General features: G+C 42.3%; 1 protein-coding gene across 5 annotated transcripts in view; it reads right to left on the bottom strand.

Annotated features, from left to right (window-relative positions):
* Window positions 1-20456, bottom strand: part of KLHL32 (kelch like family member 32) — a 269853-nt gene that overhangs the window by 225350 nt on the left and 24047 nt on the right. The window contains exon 1 of one of the 5 annotated variants that reach the window (XM_073789447.1): window positions 9124-9438. The exons of the other annotated variants lie outside the window; for them this stretch is intronic. The gene's annotated coding sequence lies outside the window, so the exon portion shown is untranslated. Of the gene's footprint in view, window positions 1-9123; window positions 9439-20456 lie in introns of those variants that run through there. 5 annotated transcript variants of the gene reach the window in all.

Genomic DNA, 20456 nt, shown 5'->3' with positions numbered 1-20456 from the left:
GCAACCACAGGTGGGAGCAGTCTTAAGAAAAGGCCTTATCAACACTGGCAGTGCCCTCAGGAAGCCGGAAAGTTGGCCTGAGAGGGAAATGTGGCTGGTTCCTGTGAGGATCCTCTTTCCTGGCTGAGGTACTGATGGACGCTGCGCCACCATATAGAAAAATCCTCTCCTGAAACTCAATCCGCTCCCATCCCTGAGGCCAACCATGAGGTTCCAGATAAGAAGAGAGGGAACTAAAAAAGTTCTTGAGTCAGTGATACCTGGGCTTCTTTTATTTATTTATTTATTTTTTTTTAACATCTTTATTGGAGTATAATTGCTTTACAATGGTGTGTTAGTTTCTGCTGTATAACAAAGTGAATCAGCTATACATATACATATATCCCCATACCTCCTCCCTCTTGCAACTCCCTCCCTCCCTCCCTATCCCACCCCTCTAGGTGGTCACAAAACACGGAGCTGATCTCCCTGTGCTATGGGGCTGCTTCCCATTAGCTACCTATTTTACATTTGGTAGTGTATATATGTCCATGCCACTCTCTCACTTCGTCCCAGCTCACCCTTCCCCCTCCCTGTGTCCTCAAGTCCATTCTCTACGTCTGCATCTTTATTCCTGTCCTGCCCCTAGTGGGCTTCTTAAATATCTTGCTCCATGGCTGGTTACTGTCCAACACACTTAATGGGCTCACTTAATGTTGAGATGCAAGAGGTTCTCTTTCATCCTTGCCTCTGGCTCTTCATCAATCAACACATGAATAAAGAAAAGGAACAGAATACCAATAGCTGCTGAGTGAGGCACTGCAAGTTTGCACATGAGCCAAGAATGATAGCAACAAAATTCTTAAGCAATCATAGGATATGGTTTTCCAAAAAGAGGTCAATATAGAGGAAGTAGAAGAACTCCAAGAATACAGTGCCCAAAAAGAAAAATACAGTAATCAAGGCACACATTGAGGAGGTCTGGGAATTTCATGCCCCATTCGGACAAGGGGTAAAGTATGTCCTTATTTACAAAGGCAATACATAGCTAAACCACGTAACTGACTCTTCCTGTCCCAATTCCACACTTACCAAACCCTGAGCCACAAAGAGACAAGGTGCTGGCCAATGAGCTCCACCCACATCTGCAAACTCTTCAGCAGTTACGTACATCAAATATATCAATATTCCACTTTAAAGCAACTGAAAATATGTAGTGACAACAAATTAACTACAGACTTCTGGAGAGCAATATTGATAGAACAACATGAAACACAAATCAAAAGCTGACAACTTTGTGAAAGAAAGATAACAAGGTCAGAAAAGGAAATTTAACCATAAAACCCTACGGATGACACTAAGATTCACAAATTAGAGTTTCAGTAAGAAGTCAAGTTAAATACTGTGTAGAAAGGCCTTAGGGCTGTGCACGAGTTTCTCAAATGACATTTGATCAATTTGGAAGCCCTATCTTTAGATGATATTAAATACCTTCAAGAAATGATAAGTAGCTTTGACCCAAAGCTGAAGAAGATAAGCTGTGTCCAAATTAAATCAGATTGTAGGTAATTAATGTTTCCACAGAAGAAAAAACCAAAACCTTCATTCCATATTTCTTTAGGCTTTGAATTCTCAAAAAACCAATCAGTCATATCAGCTCAAAGACATCAGGCTGAGAAAGACTGGTGAATCTTTGCAGCTGAAGGGTTATTGGATTATATCTATACTACTGCCTATCACAAAAACAGCACTTTAAAAAAAAGTCTCCTGGGCTTCTCTGGTGGCGCAGTGGTTGAGAGTCTGCCTGCCAATGCAGGGGACACGGGTTCGTGCCCCGGTCCGGGAAGATCCCACATGCCGCAGAGAGGCTGGGCCCGTGAGCCATGGCCGCTGAGCCTGAGCGTCCGGAGCCCGTGCTCCACAACGGGAGAGGCCACAACAGTGAAAAAGGCCCACGTACTGCCAAAAAAAAAAAAAAGTCTCCTTTCAGGGAGTGTCAAACAGAATAGATGAGGAAGCAAGTCAAAGAGAGACTCTATCAAAATAAATCTCTTCCATTTGGATATCTACCTCAATTGTGAATCTAAATTTCCAAAATAATAACCACAGCTGTCACTTGGGAAGTGGTTGAGAATATGCTCATATTAAAAGACTTTTTTTCCTTAGTAATATGATTTTGTAACTTTGCTGTTGTGTGAATTAGATGCAAACACAAGATGTGGCACTGATGTCATCTTGGCTACCATATTTTTCATCCTGGAATTCAAACCTCACTATAATAAATATCTACTATATACTGAATCTTTTTTTTTTAAGTTTACTATATTCTCTTCTGGATTCGCAGAGAGTAAAGACATAGGTAAAGGATATTCTGTCTTTGACAAACGATCACAAATTTAACATGAGCAATTCCCTAAGCCTTTCTTATTTTAGGTATCTAAACTAATGTTACTTGCCAACTACTAAACATATATCTGAATTATTATATTGCAACATATTTAAAGAAACACTGAAATAAATACATACATACATACATACATACATACATACATACCAGAGCACATTTAGCACAAGAAACAGTCTTTTCTGTAATGAAGTGCTTTGTAATTCGCTGTATGATAAAAACAGAACTTAGCATGGTATATAGGCTCCTAAAATTTACTGCTCAGACTACCTTCCTATAAATGTTCTTTGTTATCACTACTACTAGTAGGCTGCTAGTAGTTCCCATGGCTGTCTGGGTTACCCCAAGCCCAAGAGCTGGGGGGTAACCTTGAAAAAAGTCAGGACACACTAACCTCATCTGCACTCCTAGGTCATCAGAGAACCAAATGATATCAAAAAAGCAGAAAGATTACTCTGCCGCTTGTGAAGATAAGGACTTGCTTGGCAGGGGCGGGGGAGGGGACAGAGAGAGTTACAGAGAAAAAAAGAAAAAAATAGATTTAACTAGGAAGTATTCTCTTTGGGAAGACTTTAATCCTATCTGACTTGAAAGTGAATTTGAAGAGTTTTTTCTTTGAGCCTGGGGAGCTCTTGACCTTTTCATCAAATTTACATAATTCAGCATGAAGGGAAACCCCTAGTTGAATAGAAAGATGTTGGCAACTAGAACTTGATCTCAGAGAAAGGTTAGGAGGTCTGTACCCACCAGGTAATAGATGCTGCTTTTATTAATCCACAGGGGACACAAGAGGCAGCTCTGTGCTTTTTACAGATGGGGACCCCTGAAGAGATCCTATAATAGGGCCCCAGTGAGCTGCCTAGACAGGAGAAAACTGACCCTCCCTCCTTTTCCCTGTGGCTTCAGGAGTTGCAGAAAAGAGGGAGAAGGCTTGCCAGAGCCTCTGACAGACATTAACCCCAACATACACATTCCTCTCCCCAGGAGAGCCCACCTAAGCAGTCCACTGCTCACTCAAAGCTGCATTACACAAAGAGGCTAGCTCCTCGCTAAGGCTGGCAGACCAGATTAAGACATTTTACATGGGACATACAATTTAAGTGAATTCTATCCTCATGTTGAGGAAGGCAAAGGTAGGAGGGAAAGGGGAGGCAAAGGGAAGGAATTAGTGAGTACTGAGATTTTATTATGCACTGGGCATTGTGCTAGATGTTTACTATGCATATCTTATTTAGTCTGAGAATAGCCCTGTCATCAAGGTAATAGAATTCCCATTTTACAGATGAGGAAAATGAGACTGAGGGGAGATATGTTAGCTCGATCCCAGAGCCAGTACCAAGATCACACCGCCAAGAAGTGTCAGGTTTAGCATTCAAATCCAGGCTCCAAGGCTGTGCCACGCTACCGTGCACACAACGTGCAAGAACTGGAAGAACTAAAACTTATAAATAATAAGGCTTCTAAGGAATGATTTAAAAATGAGGCACCAGAACTTGTGTCATAAAAAATTGCAAAATGCCTCCTCCACTGCTCTTGGCATCTGTCCCATTAGCATTGACTGTGTTCCCACTGAAGCGATCAGCTTGGATGGGACTACTTATTCGAACAATATCCTGTATGCCAAACAGGCTGTGCTGGGGAGTAGGGGGATTATAGAAAAGTCCTGCTTCTAAGTAACTGGAACTAGCTCATCTGGCATGGAAAGTAGACTATATTATACCTCAAACAACATGTAGGAGAAAGTCAAGAGTCTACGAAAACTGCCAAAGATTTTCCTTCTTCATTTAAAAATCATCTTATCAGTCAGTTAATTCCAACCTTGTAAAACTCTTTTAGACAAATTTACAGCTTTCAGTGCTTTCACCATATGTGGAATTAATCTGACTCCAAGTCAGGTTTGCAACTGTTATTTTTTTATACATAGTTCTTCTTAAAATCTCATCGAAATTTATAGCGCCGTATGTCTAAATCAAGTTAAATTAAATGCATTAGTGCATCACAATGTGCATATGAAACATGGCAAGAGCAAAAGAAGTATGAAGAAAGTTGAGTGCTTCTTCCACCTCTTAGGTAAAGATCTCAGCAAGAAGGGTGTGAGCATGAAGGACCCTATCAGAATCACAGAACCAGGGAAAAGATGAACAAAACGAATTTCATCTATTTATTCCCAATAAGTGGGAAAGCAAGATGTTCTGGGATCAATTCTCAAGTTCTACTCTCCAAACTGGAAGAAATTCTGAGATAATGGGAACCAGATACAGAAGGAAGGAAGGGGGGGAGTAAGGCACTGCCTGACACAGAGACAAAACCAGGTCTATCTCCACTGTCATCAAAAGCTCTGTTTAATAAGAAAGAAGGGCTCCTAACATCACGTGTTCATAATATTTTCCATTACTTGCCAAATATATCTGTGAAGAGCAAATCATCACATTGGCTTATGCTGTACTTGATGGGAATTAAAATCCCTCCAACTTCAAAGCGAACTCCTGTCATGCCAAATGTCCTCGGTGCTAGACTCTAGCTGGCTGTCATGTTTTCTATTTTATTTCATCCTGTTATCTTGTGCCCATGATTCTCACAGGCAGTTCTCCCACCCAGTCATTCCAAATCTAGTACTTGAATCCAAGTCTAACTTCCACTTACTTGTCACATTTTTTATTTCATATTTCCACCCAGGAAACTAAAAGTTGACCCAATCAGGATCAAGAGTAGAGGACATTTATCTGTTACTAAAGGCTTCTCTCTGGGTGTGAGTGTAGATTTCCAAACAGCTAACACACAGCATACATATCTCCTCACTTATCCCACAGATAAGAGACTTCGTCAAAGGTGTATCTAACATTAAAATCTCTATCTGCAAGAGCCTCCCTAACCTCCAAGCCTGTGACCCTACGAAAAGAAAATGTTTACACTGATATGTTCTTTTCTCATCTAATTTTCACAATCTCTTTCCCATTGCTAAAAATCCAGGTATTTGTCCACTCTAATTGCATTCATGTAAAATATCTATACATGCTTTCTTTCCACAGAAAAGTGATAACACGAGAGGAAATTATGTGCCAGTTGTTAGATGTTAAGAATACAGACACGCCATAACAGTTAATGGGTATTTATTGTGTACCAGACTCTGTATAGAGAACTTAATACTTGGTTCATCCTTTGCCTTATGTTCAGTCTTTTAGAAGAATCAGCACTACACTCTCTGGATTCTCCTCTATGTCTACAACTGCCCTCTTGGTCTCCTCCACCAACTTGTCTTCCTCCACCCCCTCCCTACATCCCCAGTTCCTTCTTCTTGCTGCACTCCAATTGGAGATCATTCCCACAGCCTGTGTCATCCCTTCAGCTACAATGATGAACTCATCAATATAAGAGATCATGTACATTATCCTCTCAGCTCACAGTTCCAACTGACTGTCTGGCAGAACCTTCCATCTTTCGATCGAGGTCCAGCATTAATACTCCTACACAGGATTTACCTGACCTCCACAGTCAGAATATTTTTTTAATTTTTTTCTTGTATCTGTGTTTCTGTGGGATTTTGTATCTCTGTCGTAGCATTTAACACACAACTGCCTCAAAATCACAATTATATACATGTCTATAACCTCCACTAGGTAACTGACAGAGAAGAGTGGGTATGAAGTGAGAAGAGCTGCTGAGGTTTAAAGTTTTCTTTCACTGGTCCAGTTTAACATCACGTAATCTTGGATTCTTCATCTGTCAAATGGAAATAACATGCTCACTTTATAGGGATGTTGTGAAGACAATATGGAAAGCAGTTTGCAGGTAGAAGGGGCTGGAAAAGTAGAAGCTGCCAGGAGCAATATGTTTGTTTGCTTTGAATCCTTAAGGGTAGAGATGTTATCTCCACAACACCCAGCCAGGACTTTGTTATATTAGTATTGACTAACATCTTCATGGCTCTTTTATTAGATGTGCGACACATTTCCAGGAATTGAAAACTGAAATTTACTTATTTATCACTAAAGCCTCCTTCCAGAGGATGATTTTAGAATAACAGAACTATTAGAAGGGACTGTCCAAGTGTTGGTTCTTTCTTTTTTAATGAGACCTATTTGGATCCACAAAAGAAATGATGTAAATAAAATAACACTCCTTTCTGACCACCAGCTCTGCTTCAGTGAAGTCTACTGACGTCTTTGTAGTTTAGTAGACATATGAGAAAGTGGCAGCCTCTCAAAAATATTTGCTTCATTACAAGATTACTTAAGGAGTAGAGTATTTTCTCTGCCAGGGTCCTGGAATCGAACGTCCCTTTGAGTTTCCAGTTACATTTTTGTTTCTATTCTGTGGTAGGTTTTAACTAATTACCTAAAGCCTTAATAGGAACTTTTCATTGAAAGGTTCAGGATGCTCCTTTTTTCTGACCAACTTTCTATTCTACCTCTTTCTGCAATGATAGGTACCCGACTGACTTTTCCTACACTTCTTAGTCCTATGCGCAGAACAAATTGTTACGAGCATGAAAAGTTTTAAACTATAAATGCTTTTGCTTCACCAGATTCAAAAATTCCGCTTTTGGAGCACTTCATGCTCTTTCATTTTCTCTGAGATGTGAGAAAGAGACCTAGGAACCCTCAGGAACAAACCTGGACCTGTTTATTGGATGTTGAGCATGTCTGTTAGAGATTTTAATATCAAAATCAGAAAACTCCCAATCACTCTCATAATGATGGATGTATTTGTTTACATCAGTATTGTTAGAGAAAAACAGTTTAGAATTGAATGAGACCTCACTAGTTATGGATTGCAAACTGGTAGGCCCCAGGCCACTCGTGGCCCCGATACATTTTTAATGTGGTCCTTACAGTTTTTTAAATTAAAGACACTTCAAATTTAAAAATCTGGAAGTTTCTTTTTTTCTTGAAAAAAAGAGAACCTTTTAAAGCCAGGGTGGCAACAACCAGCAACAGGCAAGTAGGAGCTGCCCCTTTACAGTGGTTTGCATGTTCCAGCCATAATCCACACCACCTCTCTCCCACGTGTTTCCCACTGGGCCTGCTCCAGTCCCTTACCTTGCCTGTCAGACCCCTGCACACACTGGACAAGCAGACACAGGATTTTTTAAAAGGCAAAGAGCCTGGATCCAAAAAGGGCTTTCCCATTCACTAGCTCTGTGACCTTGAGCAAGCTCTGAGTCTAGGTCCCTCAGCTTTAAACTGAAGATACTTCCTTAACCTCACAAAGTTGTTATGGGGATTAAAAAGAAGTGTACAGAAAGTACTTTGTAAACTGGAATATAAAATGTTTGTCATCTTATTCATTTCACAGCACCTGCCCACCGTCAGTAGCACAAATCCCCTCCACCTACCTCAGTTATGATCGCTTCCCTTCTTCCTCCTATAATTACACTCTGTATGACACAGTTTAAAATCTAAATAAAAACAATTTGATATATTTCCTGACCTCACTTAATAAAAGGTAGAAAAAAGGAACAAATATCAAAGGAAAACAAAATGAACTGTTGAATGCCAGTGGGTCTTTACTAGGCCATTTCTGTTTGTAATGAAGGTATGAAGTTAGTGCAGAGTGTAATTACTGGACTGCAGATCTCTCCAAGTGCTGTGTGATAAGTTCACCCATCAGGTGCCTGAGGCCTAAAGGTGAAACTGACAGCCCAGTTCCTAGGGGTTCCTGTGAGACAGACCTCCTCTTGGGCCTCAACAGCGCTCCAGTAAAGGATCCAATCTATCAGAAAAAAACCAACAGGATCTAGAAAGCTGGGCTTCCTTCCTCTCTGCATTTTAATATAAGCTCTAAAAGCTTAGAATCTGGTGTATTAAGCTATGGCACACATTTTATATCTATATCTACCTACATATAGATATACATCAAAAATCAATAAGAGACTTGAAAGAAGACAGAATCTTCTCAGAAATGGGCAGAGGTGCAAAAAACTGCACTCAAAGAGTGATGCAGTGGATACAGAAATGTTAACAAAGATGTATGCTATGAAAGCTATCTCCTTACGTTAGGAATTCACATATGTATTCCTGTTCTGGTCATTTTACAACAGAAGATCATCCTTCTGTGGGGAACCATAATTAATTCATCTTCTGCTTTTAATGTTAAGACAATCGCGCCTGAGTGAACTGCAAAATATACTGTGGAAAGAGAGGGGAAGAAGGGATTTTAATTGGAATCAGCGTTCTTTATAAGATCACCAAAATGGGAGTAATTTATGATTCAAGACTCAATCCGTTGAAAAATCCATCTGACGAATCCTTTTTAAAGCACTCCATACAGTGCAATTACCGCTTTTCTTGAAGTTGAATGAAACCGTCGCCTGAATACAGATTAACGAATGCCAAATTACCACAAGGTCCTCAGTGTGCATTTCACTTTTAAAAATCAAGATAAATAACAGCATCATTTAAGAAACCAGTTCTTTCAACAGACGCCCCAAGGCTGATGTTTAAGCAAGTCTCCTTGGCAACCAAGGAGCAAAGTACATCTTGGGCTACGAGGAAGGGGAGAAAAGGGGGAGCAACTCCAGGGCTGGGTAGAATAAGTAACCGGGAATAGTAACTGCTCCCGCTAGACGACGCTGCTAGAGGCTGCATGCCCCTGAAATTTCAACTCCGGTCTCGCCCCCACTGGCTCACCAGCAGCCTCCCACCCTCTCCCTCCGGTCTGCAGGCACCAACCGCGAACAGGTTACAAGGAGAGAGAGACTAGCTTACCCGAGGGGGTGAGCGGTCTCCGGGGTTACGTACCCGAGGCGGCAGCGCAGGCACCGGGCTTTCCCTGATGCACAATGGCCCTGCTTCGCCCGACGACGCGGAGGTTAAGAGAAACCGCAGTAGCTTCTCTCTGCCGGTTTGGGGATGCAGTTGTGAAGAGCGAGCGCGCTAGCGCGTGTGTGCGCGTGTGTATGTGTGTGTCCGTGAACGTGTGTGCGAGAGTGTATCAGTGAGCGTGTGTGTGTCTGCGCGCTCCCGGACTCTCCCGCAGGGAAACAGTGTCTCCTAGTAAATGAAAGCAGCTGCCAGCCCCGCGGGTGGCGCGTCCAGCTCGCTCTGCTCTAGGCAACAGCGTCAGCCAGGACACGCACCTCGCCGGAACCGCGCGGGCTCACACAGCGAAGGGCTCCGCCCCCTCCCGCCTCCGGCGAGCCAGCGCGCACGCACACCCCGCCCCCTCCGCCGGCGAGCGCGCGCGTCCCATCCCCGCCCCCGCCGCCTGGGAGGCGCGCACGCCGGACACCCCCGTCCCGCTCCCGACGGCGCGCCAGCGCGCGCGCCCGCTCTCCCCGGAAGTCGGCCTCCTCCACGACGGTCGTCTTTTGCTCTCCGGCACTTGCGCTGCTGGCCGCTGGATCGCTTGCACCGCCTGCAGCCTCAGCTGCGGCTCCTCCTGTGACGACCGAGATCCTGGGACCCAGCCCGCCTGTTCCCAGACTGCCTCCCAGGGCTGGAGAGCGACCTGCGGGAACAGACGCCGTGACCCTAATTTGGTGTGACGGCGGGCTCTGGCTCTCTGCTTCCCTCCCCCGACCCAAATAACTTGTAAAGTTCAAATTGCTCCTATTCTTAGTGGCCCCTTTACAGGACCGATGTCGTGGCCCTCCTTAGGATAGCATACTTTCTGGTACTGTCGAAAACGGCTTTCTGGTAACCTTAAGAAATGACAAGGGATCTCCAGGGATGGATGATGGAAGCCCTGAATCTGAGGAATGAGGAAGAGTATTTGGTTGCAGCTAACTCAGCATCAAAACTGCAAACAGACAACAACCCCAGAATACCACCATTAAATTTCGGGGCCTGGCCCACTCGTGTCACTTGCGGGTCATTCCTGTCATTCCCGTGTAAAACATCCTTAGAAACGCAAACCTAAGCAAAGTGAATAATTTTGATAGGTGAAAATATTACATATTTCACTTTTGAATTGAAAACCTTGGTCCGATGTGGAGTTATGCAACCTGGTAAACATGAAATGAAACTCTAAATTGGAGTAAGCTGTGTTTTGTAGGAGTTCGGGGTTTAAAGTACTAGGAAGATGGAATTTCACAGAATGTCAAGTCCCTTCTCTTGCAGGTGTGTTCTTCCACAGTTGGGCTAGGAACAGTGCCCTGATCTATTTCAGGTGTCCCTAACATTCTCATTAGTCTCAAATCAGTAGTTCAGCATGTTTTCCACTTTCAGACCCACAAGTTTTCTGGCCCTGTCCCCCCCTCACCCACTCCCTTAGGGCCCATCTGGCTTTCAGTGCTTCATTCCCATGGTCTTGGTATTTGGACTTTAGACCCTCGGTCCTACTTGTCTAGAAGTCTGGACACCAAGATAGGCACAGGGAAAAGAATGACAAATACCTGACTACAAACATTAAGTGCAGTGTCATTTTCTAGAATTTTTCATAAGCAGTTTTATATTTTTATTAGGTGTTGTTTTATACCAGAAGATCAAATGTCGAAGAATGTTTGAACCCAAAATACTGACAATGACTTGGTGTCAATAAATAAAACATTCCCTTAAGATTCATAAAGTATTTGTCACTAAAGTGAAGTACTTAAAACTTTAAACCCCATCTATAAGGATTAGATTATCTGTTTGTTTAGAATAAACAGAAGCTATTTATCAAAAACAAATAGAAAAGCAAAGAAAATAACAGTATTTACACAGAAAAAAATATGCCACCAACTCACCAACTGTGTGACTATGGAAGGATTTCTTACTGCCCAAGCTGGGTCTGTCTTGTTCATCATTGTATTCCTACAAGCTAGCACAATGCCTGTCACATATTAGGGGCTCAATAAATATTGCTGACACATAGATACTGAGGATTACATAAGAAAATATACATTAAATGTCTAGTAAAATGTCTAGTTCAGAGAGGCAATTTTTTCCCTGTATGACTCCTTAAGATTGATTTAAAGCATAGTTTTATTTTAATTAAGAAAGACTTGGGCTTCCCTGGTGGTGCAGTGGTTGAGAGTCTGCCTGCCGATGCAAGGGACACGGGTTCGTGCCCTGGTCTGGGAAGATCCCACATGCTGCTGAGCGGCTAGGCCCATGAGCCATGGCCGCTGAGCCTGCGTGTCCGGAGCCCGTGCTCCGCAACAGGAGAGGCCACAACAGTGAGAGGCCCGCGTACTGCAAAAAAAAAAAAAACAAAAAAGAAAGCCTTTTATTTCTCTGAAATAAAAGACTCCGTATTTGTTAGATAGCCATAAAAATTCAACCCAAGCTGTTTTCCAATATACTGTTAGTAGAGGAGCAAGTAGATTTTAGGCACTATTTCTCTCTTGGGCACCATTGTATATGGTCTCTTTGTTAAGAAAATAGTTTAAAACAATGCTTCACAAAAGCTATGCTTTGGAATACTAGTTATTTGTTCAACAAAAACCATTTTTTTTGAGCTCTTAGAATGTGTTGCACAGTTTGATCAGTGCAGGGCTTCAGTTGTCAATAAATAGACATTTTCCCTGTTTCAGTCTAGTGATATGAGAGATAAGCTTCAATTCCAGAACAAACACCTGTCATAGCTGCCTTGTCCCATATCAAATGAGGAGTTAAGCATCCTTCTTAATGCCAGTGTCATGGTTTTCTGTCACAAACCAGTAGTGACGTTAAGGAATCGCGGAGCCAAATTTCTAATTACTGAACTTCCAGAGAAAACGGATCATTATTAATTATGACAAAACCAAAATTGATTTTTTTTGGCTGATATTCTCCAGTTTTCAAGTGGAAAATACAAAATACCTCTAGCTAACACCTCAATTTATTCAATTACCTGTAGGGTACATTTTGTAGCTAATTCATTCTGCTCATCAGGAGCTAGTGTCACTCAAAACTAGTAATGCCGGGCTTCCCTGGTGGCGCAGCGGTTGAGAGTCCGCCTGTCGATGCAGGGCCCCGGTCCGGGAAGACCCCACATGCCGCGGAGCGGCTGGGCCCGTGAGCCATAGCCGCTGAGCCTGCGCGTCCGGAGCCTGTGCTCCGCAACGGGAGAGGCCACAACAGTGAGAGGCCCGCGTACCGAAAAAAAAAAAACTAGTAATGCCATGGGAAGATCTTTTACCAGTAATATTTTTGATGTTTAGATTCTCTGTCACATTATGTGGTACCGAACACTGTTGTTGTTTATGTTGTTTTCTGTCTAATTCAGTCTAATCAAGTAGACACATAATGGATGCTTAGAAAATATTTACTGTACTGAATAGAAAATAGTCCTTACCCACAAGACAGAATGTTTTAATTGCTCTACTAATACGTACAAGCAAAATACAAAAGAGATTCTTAGTCTTTATTAGGGTAAGGCAACTTTTTCAATAAATTGAATTTTTTCATGTATCAGATTGGCAAAGTTGTAAAAAGATTATAATACCCAGCATTAGAATATGGGTAAATAAGAATTAATGAGAATACAAGTGGTTACAAACACTTTGGATGACAACTTGTCAGTATTTACACTTTTAAAATAAAAATGCACATTCCTCTTTGTACAGCAATTCCACTTCTAGGGTTACTGTTGATTTGCAAACTGGCCCTTATACATAGAGGGCAAGGAGAGACAGAAGAAAGAGGCATTCCACTCCAGACTGGCAGGTGGGTGGTTTAATAAGCAAGGGAACTTACACAAGAGTAGATCTCTGCACCTGCCCTCCAGAATCTTCAAAGTTTATATAGAGGCCTTAACGGGGTTCAGCCACATATGTCATCCAGACAGTCTCATCAACACTTTATTCTCTCAAGACTATGTCCTTGGAACAGCAACCACTGTGGGAAAGGTCAGCAGAACATATATTCCAAGGATGAGGGAGGGGGTGAGGAGCCTTCAGTTGCCTGGGTCCATCTCAGGGGTTAACCAGTGGTCACATCCTCTCGATGACCTCCTCTAGCAGTTACCTCTCACAAAAAACAAAACCAAATCGAACAATGGGCAGAAGTTCTAAATAGACATTTCTCCAAAGAAAACATACAGATGGCCAATAGGCACGTGGAAAGATGCTCAACATCACTAATCATTAGAGAAATGAAAATCAAAACTATAATGAGGTATCACCTCACACTGGTCAGAATAGCCATCATCAAAAAATCTACAAACAATAAATGCTGGAGAGAGTGCTGAGAAAAGGGAACCCTCTTGCACTGTTGGTGGGAATGTAAATTGATACAGCCACTGTGGAGAACAGTATGGAGGTTCCTTAAAAAACTACAAATAGAGCTACCATATGACCCAGCAATCCCACTACTGGGCATATACCCTGAGAAAACCATAATTCAAAAAGATACATGCACCCCAGTGTTCATTGCAGCACTATTTACAATAACCAGGACATGGAAACAACCTAAATGTTCCATCAACAGATGAATGGATAAAGAAGATGTGGCACATATATATACAATGGAATATTACTCAGCCATAAAAAGGAACAAAATAATGCCATCTGCAGCAACATGGATAGACCTAGAGATAGTCATACTGAGTGAAGTAAGTCAAAGACAAATATCATATGATATCGCTTATATGTGGAATCTAAAAAAAAATGGTACAAATGAACTTATTTACAAAACAGAAATAGAGTCACAGATGTAGAAAACAAGCTTATGATTATCAAGGGCGAAGGCGGGGAGGGATCAATTGGGAGATTGGGATTGACATATACGCACTACTGTATATAAAATAGATAACTAGGGACTTCCCTGGCGGTCCAGTAGGTAAGACTCCATGCTCCCAATGCAGGGGGCCCGGGTTCGATCCCTGGTCAGAGAACTAGATCCCGCATGCCTGCCGCATATAAGAGTTCGCATGCCGAAACTAAGAGTTTGCATGCCGAAACTAAGAAGTCCGCATGCCACAACTAAAAGATGTTGCATGCCACAACAAAGATCCTGCATGCCACAACTAAGACCCAGCTCAGCCAGAATAAATAAATAAATATAAAATCTTTTCAAAAATGTATAACTAATAAGAGCCTACTGTATAGCACAAGGAACTCTACTCAGTACTCTGTAATGACCTATATGGGAAAAGAATCTAAAAAAGAGTAGATATATGTATATGTATAACTGATTCACTTTGCTGTACAGCAGAAACTAACACAACATTTGTAAATCAACTATACTCCAATAAAAATTAATTTTTAAAAAAGTGCAAAAAATTATGTAAAAGAATGTTCATGATAGCTTGGTCATATCCAAAAGAAAGAGGGAGAGGGAGAGGGAAAAAAGAGAGAAGGAGAGGGAGGGAGTGGGGTGGAGAGAACTAGAGTCCATCATTTGGGGACAAGTCAAATTATTAGGATACTAAGTGGCCACTAAAAAAAAAACTTACTAGATCTTTACACACTGATGTCAAAGATATATCACTAAGTGTAAAAAAGCAAGTTGAAGATCAATAGGGATAATATGATCTAGTTTGTGTAAAAGCAGAGGAAGAGAGGGAGGGAAGAAGGGAGATGTGTATGTAATAGAATGTTTTTCCATTTTACTGGCTCCGGTGGAAATGGGTGAATATCAAGCTGTCAGGGAATCCTGACATTAATCAGGCCACACTGGCCAACTACATAACTATACCTGCATATAAGCCTGGTATGGATAGAAGATTAAAAACAAACAAACATATATAAATCAACTGTATATTTCCAATACTTGGTGAACATATTTCTCCAAGATTTCTCCCTTTCAACTCTGTTTCCGTACTCTTTCCTGACCCTCTCCCTTTCTCTTATAGCCATAGTGACAAACCAGTCACCATATTTTGCTCAGAGTCTCCTGTATCAGTCACAGTTCTTTGGATTCTGTTATAAGTTGCAGACACTGATTCTGGATCACTTAAGCAAGAATGCACTTTATTGGAAGGATACTGGTGACTCAGCAAATAGAAGGACTGGCAGGGAAAATCCAAATGGCCAAGCTTTGAAAGACGAGAAACCCAAATAATGTCATTCCATCCAAGATTCAAATTCCCAGGAGAGACTAATTGGCCCAGTCCAGGTCCTAAGCCCATCACTATGTGGTTTGTGGTGGAGAGGCTGTGGTGGGGATGGGTTTGACCGTACGGAGTGGAATGGGAAAGAAGTAGTTCCCAAAAGGAAAGCAGTGAAGTTCTCTTACCTCAATAAAAGGCAAGGGATGCTGTGCAAGCACAAACAATAACTGCTCATTACCGCCAACTTTTAAATGGAGACATGACTAAAGAATTTCATTTCCTTTTATTATCGCCTCTGCTGCCCTTTAACTGTTTCAAAACATATTTCAGGCAGAATCAGAATTATTATTTTTTTAAATATTTACCTGATTCCACTGCCCTTTCACACTATTTTATTTCCCTATTTCAACATGATTTGAGAGTTTTTAAAAATATTTATTTAGGGCTTCCCTGGTGGCACAGTGGTTGAGAGTCCGCCTGCTGATGCAGGGGACACGGGTTAGTGCCCCGGTCCGGGAAGATCCCACATGCTGCGGAGCGGCTGGGCCCGTGAGCCATGGCCGCTGAGCCTGCGCATCCGGAGCCTGTGCTCCGCAACGGGAGAGGCCACAACAGTGAGAGGCCCGCATACCGCAAAAAAATATATATTATTTATTTATTTATTTAGGCTGCGCTGGGTCTCAGCTGCGGCACGCAGGATCTTCATTGCAGCACGTGGGATCTTTTAGTTGCAGCATGCAAACTCTTAGGTGCGGCATGCATGCAGGATCTAGTTCCACGATCAGGGACCAAACCCGGACCCCCGGCATTGGGAGCACAGAGTTTTACCCACTGGGTCACCAGGGAAGTCCCTCAGAATTATTTTGAAACAAATTAATGGAAGCTCTTTCCAATGATATAAATTCTTTTAAAAGTAATGAGTAACCTATTAAATGTAAGGATTACATCTCAGGGACCCTATTTAGAAAATTCTCTCTCTTATGTTTAGGCCACCTATCATGGAATTTAAATTGAACACTTGATGATACATCAGAATGTTGGTTTCTAATCTTAGAACTATCTGTGTGGGATCAATTTTCACAGAAAGTTCATCACTATCTTACAGTAGTATAATGTAGATGAATGTTCCTCATGCTTCTAAAATTCTAATCTCACAGCAGTAATGTATGAATTCAAGCATGCCATTAAGAAAAAAAATTAACTTCATTCATTAAAATCATCTTTTTATTCAAACTTTGCTAATGTTTCCCAGGTCACATCAGCCTAAAGGTAAAATAGGTCGTGTAGCTGTCAAAAATAAAAATATTTTTCCAGCTTCAGCCTGTTGCCTAACAGAACAGCAGCTCCACTTCAAGTTGTCTCAGAAGTATTTTCCCCAGGATCTCTGACGACTCACCCGACACATCTTTGGTAGCAGAAGAGGCAGGCTTTTTGCTGCAGACGCAGTAAGTGCTGCCTCCACTCATGCCTTGGACCTCAGCTCTTGTCCTTTTACTTACTTTTTTTTCTTAATACCTCCTTTCTTCCAGAACAAAGGCAATCTTGCCTCCCAGGGGCATAATGTCTGGAGACAGTATTGTTTTTCATGACTGGAAAAGGAGGGTGCTACTGGCATCTAGAGGGTAGATCTAGGGATGCTGCTAAACGTTCTGCAGTGCACAGGACAGCCCCACACACAAGCAATATCTGGACCCAAATGCCATTAGTGCTGGGGCACAAAGACCCTTCTCTGGACTGAGACCTGAGCTCAGTGGCCTAAGGGACAATCTGAGGAACAAAGTTGTTCCATCCTCAAAAATCACCAGTCCTCTGGTATCTTTAAACTAAACATGCTCCTCTTTGCCTTCCCTTAGGATGATAGGACTCCTGCAACATTAAAGGTAGAATTGCTTCCTCTTTAGAGAATGTAATGATCATTTGGGGCACTGAACAAGATACAGTCCCTCTGTCATGGCTATTGTTTTCTGTTACCACACCTCTCTCTGGCCCCAAGCTTCTGCTGGTAACAGACCCCACTCCCTTGATATCAGGGGGTGGGACTGTAACTCAGGTGAGCCAGACAATAGGCCTTCCCCAGCAGGTTTTTCTTTTTAATTCAAGCTAAGGAAAGAGAATCTCTTTTCTGGTCTGAAGGTTATAAGGCAAGAGGCTCTGGGGGAACCATCTTGAGACAGTGAAGCTCTCCTGCAGAGAGGAAGGAAAGCAAGGAGAGAAGAGAAAGTGAGCGCTTTCATCCTAGGTCATCCCAAATCCAGCTCCATTCTCATACTTCCTACCATTTGATTTTATGTGCAATCAATTTTCGTCTGCTGTTTAAGCTAGGTTAATTTGGGTCTTTATCATTTCCAACATAAGAATCTTGGCTAATATACCTGTCTTCAAAATCCTTACAATTAAGTACAACAGTATTGGGCAGCTCATGAAAAGTGCTTATATGAAGTACACACGGGGCTCCTGAAGTTCTGGTTATGTTTTTTTACTCTAAAAAGGGTTCAAGATTGTTCATTTCTTAACTATCCTTTGAGTTGTACGTTTATGTTTTATGGAAAAAGCAGTTCCTTTATGATGAGCACTTAAAAATAGCAACTTAAAGGAATTTAAGGGAAGAAATTTAAAGGAAGGAAAAAAAATGGTATTTGACCTAGGCCATTAATAATGGGTTTTATTTAAATAAGAGTAGGGGAGGGAAAAAAAAAACTTTTCCTCTACTCACTTGTTATACGCCTGAGGCCCATGAATTAAACTTCCAAAAGACAGATTAAGAGGAGAGAAAGCACCCAAACTTTATTTGATGCTAATATTTTAACTTTATGCATGTGGAGGTCTTCATAGAAAAGAAGTGACGACACAAAGAATTGGTTATACCTGGGGGCTTATAAAACATTTTAACAAAGGGCAGTAAATTGTAGACAAGACAAAGGAAGGGGGTTTGGGTTTTAGGTGTGGTAAATTGTGGAAAGGTAAATTTTGGGGGAAACCAGTGGAATATAAAGGTCACTTTAGTAAGTGCAGACCCATCTCTGTGCTGATTTTCTGGCTCCAGTGATAAGCCTTATTCTTCTGGTATGGGAGAGGGGAGGGGAAACACCTTCACAAAGGGAAATTTGAGCAGATAGAGGGAAAAGAGCTCTTTCTGTGTTTGCTGCTTCTTAATTGCCTTCAGCAAGAAATAATCCTTAGGCCGAAGTGGCATATTTTGGGGTGGCATGTTCTGATCCCTTTCATAAGTAAACTGGAATCTTATATATTTTACACTTTTCAGATTACAGAGCACTCTTAATTCTCACTCTCACTACTCACAATTCTATGAGTATTCTCTATCCCATTTTTTTCTTCATGAATAAATACTCAGCAATTCATCTAATTCATCAAGAAATTAATTGAATTAATTGCAGAAATGGGGCTGAAATCCAGGTGTCCAGCTCACAAACTCAGTGTCCTTTCCATTAAGGTGCAGCTGCTTCTGAACAGGGGAAGAAATCACAAAGAAGAAAGGCTAGGCCACTCCCCCCACTGAGCTCCCAGGGCACCTGGCATGTACCCCTATCATTCACTGTCATATGTTACTGAACTTTTGTGTGCATATTTCAATATCCTCCATTAGGCTGTAAGTTTTACCCTTTTGTTTTTGGTCTTATTTGTTCCCATGCCCAGGACAGGTGTTAGAAAAGTAATCAGTAAATATTTGTTAGATGATAAACGGATAGATGAATGCCTGGATGCGAGTTAAGAAGCAGCGAAATGCAAAACAGCTTTAGGTATCATTGTGATTGAACTATACACTTCAGTAGAGGAATATTGAGAAATACTTTCAGCAAAGTAGATTGGGGCAAAATTATGGGAAGTTGTGAATCCCAACCCAAGGTGTTAGTACTTTAGCCAAGAGGCACAGGTGATACTAATTCTTTTTTTTTTGTTTGTTTTTTGCGGTACGCTGGCCTCTCACTGTTGCGGCCTCTCCCGTTGCGGAGCACAGGCTCCGGACGCGCAGGCCCAGCAGCCATGGCTCACGGGCCCAGCCGCTCCGCGGCATGTGGGATCTTCCCAGACCGGGGCACGAACCCGTGCCCCTGCATCGGCAGGCGGACTCTCAACCACTGCGCCGCCAGGGAAGCCCCGATACTAATTCTTTCTCTTCAGGAGGACTGACCTTCCTAATGGGTTGGAGGAAGAGTTATTGTAATTGTCCAGGATTTAGGTGCTGGGGATGTGGCTGAGGGGACTGAGGAAATGGAAAGGGAAGAAACAATGTTGGGGCTATCACTAGTTAAATCCCCTTCTGCCTCATGAGCAGACTGGTGCCTGCTAAATGGGCAGGGGTGCACGGAGTTAGACAATCAGTCTATCAAGTCAGGTTTCAAATGCCAGCAAGATGGAGTACGACTAAGATGAAAGGGCCAAAGGCAGAATCATAGTTAAGGTTGCAGAGCCAAGGATTTGGAGCCCACAGGATACGGAGTCAAAGTTAAGCAAGTCCTTAGCAAGTGCAGAGGGTCCTTGATACTGTTTAATAGTGATACCCCTTTGCATTAGTTTCCTATTGCTGCCATAAGAAATTACCCCAAATATAGCGTTGCGTTGCTTGAAACTTATTATACTACAGTTCTGTAGGTTGGAAGTCCAATATGGGTCTCACTGGGCTGATATCAAGATGTCAGCAGGGCTGAGTTACTTCCTGGAGGAAGTAGGAGCAAATCTGTCTCCTGGCCTCTCTGCCAGCTTCTAGAGGCTGTCCACAGTGCTTCACTTGTGGGCCCTTCCTCTATCTTCAAAGCTAGGGACACTGGGCCAATTCCTGCTCATGCTGCCACCCCTCTGTTTCTCTTTCTTCTGCCTTTCTCTTCTACTTTTACGGACCCTTGAGATTACATTGGTCCCCATAGATAATCCAGGATAATCTCCCTATTCTAAAGTCAATTGATTACCAGCTTTAATTCCATCTGCCCTCTTAACTCCCCGTTGCCATGTGAGGTTACATATTCATAGATTGCACAGATTAGGACATGGACACTGTGTGTCGGGGGGAGGGGGGTGGCTCATTATTCTGTCTGCCACACCTTCCCCCTGGGAGGGAAAGCATCAGGCCTGGCTTGCAGGATGACAGCCCTACTTGCTGAGGTGCACAAATGCCAAGAGAAAGCCTAGAGATCGTCTGAGCCAGGCCAGTCTCAGAAAT

The sequence above is a fragment of the Tursiops truncatus genome, chromosome 12 (genome assembly GCF_011762595.2).
Source record: "Tursiops truncatus isolate mTurTru1 chromosome 12, mTurTru1.mat.Y, whole genome shotgun sequence".
NCBI lineage: Eukaryota > Metazoa > Chordata > Mammalia > Artiodactyla > Delphinidae > Tursiops > Tursiops truncatus.
Note: the sequence above shows the minus strand (reverse complement) of the source record. Positions and strands in the feature narration are given on the sequence as shown.